Here is a 6,524-nt window from a genome sequence, read left to right as displayed (position 1 = left end):
TTTATATTAACAACGTTTAACAAGAACGTGCCCTGCCTTTGCTACAGGTGTTTAGCTAGCTCATTGGGCAACCATATGGAATTTTGTGCTGATCATGTGATCAGCAAATGTTTGTTATAACAACCTCGGCACGTTTCGTGGTGCATGACAAGCCTTCTAAACATCCGCGACTGTGGATTAATTTGTTCCAGCTTCGACTACGCATTCAGTGTTTGCGGCACCATACGCGCAATCGCCAGACGCAAACAATGCGAAGAGAAATTTCTTTGGAAAAATGTGTAGCGATGCTCTGCCGCTAATACCACCGAGGACGAAATAATTATTGTTTCTGGCCCTTCCATGGTGCACTTTATTTTCCGCAAGTTTTGCTTCACTATTTTTTGCTCACTGCAATCGCATTCCGTCATAATACTCAAAGAACCCGAGGCTGGTAAATAACCTGCGTCGTGGTGCGGCTGGCTGGAAGGAGAGTTGCAATTTACAAGAAGTCATTCTTGAAGCGCAATTCGATTGCCTTCCGCGTCGAACCGCCGTCCGCCGTATGCGCCACAGCGTTTGCCTTTCGGCGCCGTCTTATAATAAGCGAATAGATAAGCGAATAGTTGCCTCACCGAACACCTGCGTCGACAGCTGTGCCGCCGCCGCCAGTGCCTCCTCCTTCTCTCTCTTAACGTTGCTCTCTCTGTCTCATCGGTCTTTCAAATGCGTTGCGTTGATCTTGGGTCTTGGTCGCTGTGTGAGTTCTAGTGAACAGGCGCATCTTGAATGGTGGTCACGCATGACACCGCGTTCGAAGTGACGCTAGGATTAAGGAATATTCATGGAGTGGCGGACACGGACAACGTGGGCCTGTTAACGGTGAGTGTACTGTTTTCGTAGGTAGTAATCATACAGCGCTAGCTGGGCGCCTGCAGCAGCTCTGCCGAAGTAGGCTGCCAGCCATTTACAACAGCATGCGTTCGCGGGCCTGTTGCAGATGCCCGATTAAACGTGTGACTTAACGAGTTCACAGTGCTGTGCGCGATATTGTGTAAGTGCCTGCATCACTCATACAGTGAGTGATGTGATCACTTAACAAGGGCGCGAATTGTTGCTGATCGCACATTGTCTCTACACTGCTCAAAGTGATTGATATTCTTTCAAGATGCGCTCAGACTACATCGAAATAACATTTCTATTAACACTCAAATGTGCAGCCTGCGTCTGCAGGTGTGAACGTAAAAAAAGAAATGGCTTTTTTGCGAAATGGCTTTTTTTTCACGAAATGGCTTTTTTTGCTTAAAGACGGTATAGTTTAAGGTGCTGATATGCCGCGATGCTCTCAGCACATGCGCGTTGGTCTTTTAAAATATTTAGGACACGTGTCACCAGCAACAGGGAAAAATCTAGTAGGCTTCCAAACACGCGTTGTTGTGGCCATCGCCGTGCGTTGTTTTTCCTCGTTTCTGTTTGCTGTTTTCGTGCTTTGCTTTCATCTGCGATAACATTCGGTGTTATAAAAGAATCGAGAGAGTATACGTGGCTGTGGGAGCTATGTGCGGTAGCTCTAGCATAAGCCATGGCTGCTGCAACTTATACGGCATCCACGCGCATTAGTGTCGTTCGAGCGCTCCTACTTGCTTGATTGTGTTTAACTGAGTATTTAGACACGGGTTACGTTTGTAAATCCCGTGGTCAATAGTCGCTAATAGCGTGCCCCTGATTGCCATCAGAGGATGGGCTTGGCTGTCGAAATATGCCAGACGCTTTTTCTGAAAGCAAGCTTTGAAGAATTTTTTTAAAAAGAAATAATTTCATACGTGCTATATGGCAGTGCCTTTTTGCAGGCCCGCGACTCTTTAAAAACTGGACGAGGTATCGCATCTTTTATCAAATTACAATGAATTAAGACGATTGAATTATAGATGACGAATTTCTGTGCTAGATTAGGTGCACAAAATACATGTTTGCAGCGCTACGTCTAGAAAGCAGGCAAATAGGAAGCACAGCGTCAAATTTGGATTAAATGCCATGAATGGAGCTTCTTGTGAGGGTAGAAAGAACAAGAAAATTGTTCATTTGTGATGCCCTTATAGAGGCAGTCAGAATTGCACTGATTGCTGAATTGTCACAATTGCTCAAATTCTTAGAGGCGTGATTAAAGTCATTAAATCTTTTACTTTTTTTGCAGACCTCTTCACTAGTGTCACGCCCAAGATCATTTGTTCTCATGTAAAAGAGAAAGCAAAGATGCCTTCACTGTTTGTACATGAAGAGGTGAGTTTCTTGTGCGTTTTGATTAATGCTACATATTCTGAACGTTGTACTTTAAGAACTGTTTTACACACTTGCTCACTACCCTATAAGCAATTTGATTCTTAGGCGAGTTCAGGTTTTTGTAAGTGCCATTTTTGAGCTGTAGTCCAACACTTCACCTAAATTCGGGAATTTGAGGTATGCTGGAAAACTGTCTTGTCTTCATCATACGAATAGGTTGTATGCTTCGAGTTCAGTGTAATGTCAATTACACGCCATTTCAAACGATACACACTACACATTCTTCACATAAGGTGCTGCCAGAACAGCATGAACATCATTTTATTAGAAGTCATTTTTGCTCTTATTACAGGACGAGAGGGTTCCGCTGACATCCTGCGTAGTATACCTCGGCCCCAGTCGAGAGCAAGCCTAGTTTCTCAACCTCTACGTAGATGACCGAAAAATCTTCCGTGTCAGTAATGACGAAGAAGAAGTGACAGCACTGATGAGTTGATTTTTTTTTAATTTCCAACATTGTCTACAGCCGCAAGGCCTTTAATAACCACCGTGATAGAGCGGCTTTTTCTCGGCGTGAGTTTGGAGTTTGTCAAAGGAGTTGTTCAGGCAGTACGACGCTGAAAATTTTAGTGTAACAATGCCTGAACAACTTTTTCTAGTGTGGTCATGGTAGATGAACAAATATTGTTGTTTGTGTAAGTTATTTTGCCTAAATATAGCTGGACCATTCCATGCCAAACGTCCCAGCCACTTTGGCGACCATCTGAAATGCATTTGAAAAAAAAACCGTGTTGACTTACTGCGTTGAAAACAGTGAACTGCTAGAATATTTCAGCGAGAAAAAAGTTTTGTTCATGTGGCTCGCTTACAACTTCATGCCATAATGCCGTCTGTGTGCTGTTTGTGGAAAATTTCGTTTTAAAACTGCCAATTATTTTTTCTAAAGCAAATTTGGTCTACCTGTTAAGTAAATCTGCTTCTGTAAGGTATTTGAAGATCAATAATATTAGTGCAATTTTTTTGCCACAATTGCTTCCAAGAATAAAGCCAAAATGTGTTATGTTTGCATTTTTATTGCAATATTGCACTTTGTATGAATATCTGAGCAGTGAATACTTACTCCACAAAAAGTATATTTTGAGGAAAAAATATCATTAGACCTCTCAAGCTGCTGAAATATATGAGAAAATATCACGAATTTCACAAATCGTGATTTTTGTCCACATTGAGATGCAATCGGCTCCATGTTGTGATACAATGAAAACTCATAATTATACCTAAATTGGAAGAAAATGAAATTCCTTCTATATTAAAAATCTTACCGCAAAAAGAACAGGAAAGAGCGCTGTCAACAGAATTTTATTGAAGGTGCTACGAGCGTTTTTATACTGAGCACAACAACAGGGCTCATCTGCAACAACACATGTGTGACCATGAAAAAATAATTTTAACCGAGAAAAGAATACTCTTTTTCGGAAAAGATAAGTTAAAGTATACTGATGCATTGATCCTTGGCCTTCCTGATAAAAGGTTCTAAAATCTCTCATTTTTTCTGCTTGCTTTTTCTTTCAAAAACCACGTTTCTTGAAACCTATGACTGCACACACATTCTTTACGGTATCCGGCCATGAGACTACTTTAGCCCTCCTTAACATATAAAGCATGCTGTCTTGCTCGATCATTGATGCATTGCCCAGTTTGTCCTATGTTTACTTTTCCACATGTTAGCGGTATCTAATACACATTAGATTGACATTAAGTAAACCTATTCTAGTGATGAATAGTGCAAGATTGACTATTCCTGTTGCTGTAAGTACATGCACTTTTGAAAGCTTGCAAGGGGTGGTAAACAACAATGTCATATCTGCTGGCTCTTTTCCTAAAATTGTGAGACACCTTATGTACGTAGTACCGTGTAACATGCAAAGGTCATTGGTCATTCTGTAATTAATTTGGTCCTGTTTCCATTAACTTTACTTTCTGCAGGAGGGTTTCGCAAACGAGTGTGATGATGGTGTTGGGGTATTGGCAGGGGCTATCAGCCCAGGAGTGCTAAGAATGTTCTGCTTTTCGATAGTGGGCATTCAAAATTAGTAAAAACAGGAATTAATACCACATGTATTCAGGCCACCCTTCAGAAGTCATGTTTGTATAAGGGTGAGGTCAGGCTTAAAAACCAGATTAAAAGATTAAAAGATGCTGTATAACCCAACAGAATCATCGCACCTGTTTGCGAAACCTTCCTGCAAAAATTAAAGTTAAAGAAGACAGGACCAACAAAAAAACAATGACCAAAACCTTTGCATGTTATACCACATCACGTGTCTCACAATTAAAAAAATAGCCAGCAGATATGATATTAAAGTGTTGTTTTTTACCCCTTGCAAGCTTTCAGAAATGTGTGTACTAAACAGCAACAGGAATAGTCAATCTTGCACCATCCGTCACGAGATTAGGTTTACTAATGCCAATTTAACGTTTGTAGAAGTATTTTTTATCAGGTAAACCAATGATCAGTGCATCACTACACGTTCACTTATCCTTTTCGAGACGGAGTATTCTTTTCTCAGTTAAGATTATTTTGTAGTGGTCACACGTGTCGTCGCGCATGAGCACGGTTCTTGTACTCCGTATAACAGCGCTCGTAGCACATTTATTAAATTCAGTTGACAGTCGGTGCTCTTTCCTGTCCTTTCTGTCGCTTCCTGAAGTTGTCGCGCTTTGACTAGCACACAACCAGGATAAACCAACTCGCCCAAATTAAACTCTTGTTACGTAACACATAGACCGAGTTTCGTATAGAAAGAAGGAGCGGGGCTTTTAAAATAAAATTTTTCACATAGAACTCCTAGACGGCATTCCAGGAAGTTCAGAAGGCAGCCACGTGACCAAATATTTTTCCTCTTCTAAATATTCCAGAAGTTCACTATTTTTAATGCAGCACAGTTTTCGAATACATTTGAGATGGTTGCCAAAATAGCTGGGACATTTGGCATTTGGGAACGATTGTGTACATGAAGGCGTATATAATAAAATCATGGTGATTGTATATATTTGAAAGAATTATAACTATATATTTGCCTGTATTTCATTCCTAATAACCGATTGTGTACATGAAAGAGTAATAAACTGGAAACCACTGGGATTGTATATTAGCGTATATTTCATTTGTAGTCTCTATGTACTTGAAGCAGTATACTAAACTGAAACCAGTGTAATTGTATGTTTCACATAATTGTCGATAAAGTGAAACTGAAAAATATAATAAACATTTGAGGTGTTGCTTGTGTAGTGTACGTATACGTCAACATGTTACACATCTGGTGAAAAAGATGTGTGGCAGAAGAAAAGCTTATAAGTTTTATTTGCCTAATAAATAAAAGCAATATGCAAGGGCAGCAAGGCTTAGTTTTCTGTAACGCGCAGTATGCATATACTGAGAAGTATATAGATCCAGCAGAAGTTCATACACGATAGTACGTGTCTATATTTTTGCCTACACGCAATGAATGGAGCTCGACAGGTGGCGCACCATTGATAATCAGGATCACTTTCTTTAAGTAGTGTGTAATCAGTGCATGCTGACATCTATTAGTGCAGTCTAAAAGAATACTGGCACCCCTGCCATTGGCACTCGACACCCTTGTGCACCCTTCTCGCACCCTCCTCAAAGGCTGCTAAAAAAGTGAGGGACATCGAAGGCACCCTTTCTTAAGGGTGTTTTTGTAACACCCTACAGTTTTTTTTACATGTACACCTTATTCTAACGGTGCGTGGAAAAGCACCCTTTTTGGAAGGTGCTGAATTAACACCCTTAAGGCTGGTGCACACCGGCGACTAGCAGCGGTCGCGCGACCATTTGCGACTGGTCGCAACCAGTCGCGAACAGTCGCAAACGGACGCAAAGCGACTGCGTTGGCCAGTCGCTTCTTGACCGATTTGTCAGTCGCGCGACTGCAGTCGCAAAGCTGCTTAACCAATCAGCGATGCTCAATTTTTTTTCATTGCGCTGGCTTCCTGCCGCCAGATACAAACGAGTGCATTCCTCAGGTCTGTGGCACCATGGCCACCACGGAATACTTGGCTTGGAGATGGCGGGCCGCAGCAACTCGAGCAAATTGTCGAATTTACGTGGTGGCATTCGCAAGAAGCTAAACACCGTCAAAATAAAGAGAAAATAAATTGTGCACTGTCTTTTCCCCGTATTCGGAAACTTTTTTTTTGTCTTGAACTTGACTTGTCAGCGCATTCAACGCAGCGTGTTTGGA

General features: G+C 41.4%; 1 long non-coding RNA gene across 1 annotated transcript; it reads left to right on the top strand.

Annotated features, from left to right (window-relative positions):
- Positions 1-734: 734 nt before the first annotated feature.
- Positions 735-2,922, top strand: LOC142784925 (uncharacterized). The gene is made up of 3 exons (XR_012888755.1): positions 735-858; positions 2,171-2,256; positions 2,609-2,922. It is a non-coding gene; the product is annotated as an uncharacterized LOC142784925 (long non-coding RNA).
- The last annotated feature ends 3,602 nt before the right edge of the window (positions 2,923-6,524 follow it).

This window comes from Rhipicephalus microplus, chromosome 2, assembly GCF_043290135.1.
Source record: "Rhipicephalus microplus isolate Deutch F79 chromosome 2, USDA_Rmic, whole genome shotgun sequence".
Classification (NCBI taxonomy): domain Eukaryota; kingdom Metazoa; phylum Arthropoda; class Arachnida; order Ixodida; family Ixodidae; genus Rhipicephalus; species Rhipicephalus microplus.
This window is presented reverse-complemented; position numbering and strand designations above follow the sequence as displayed.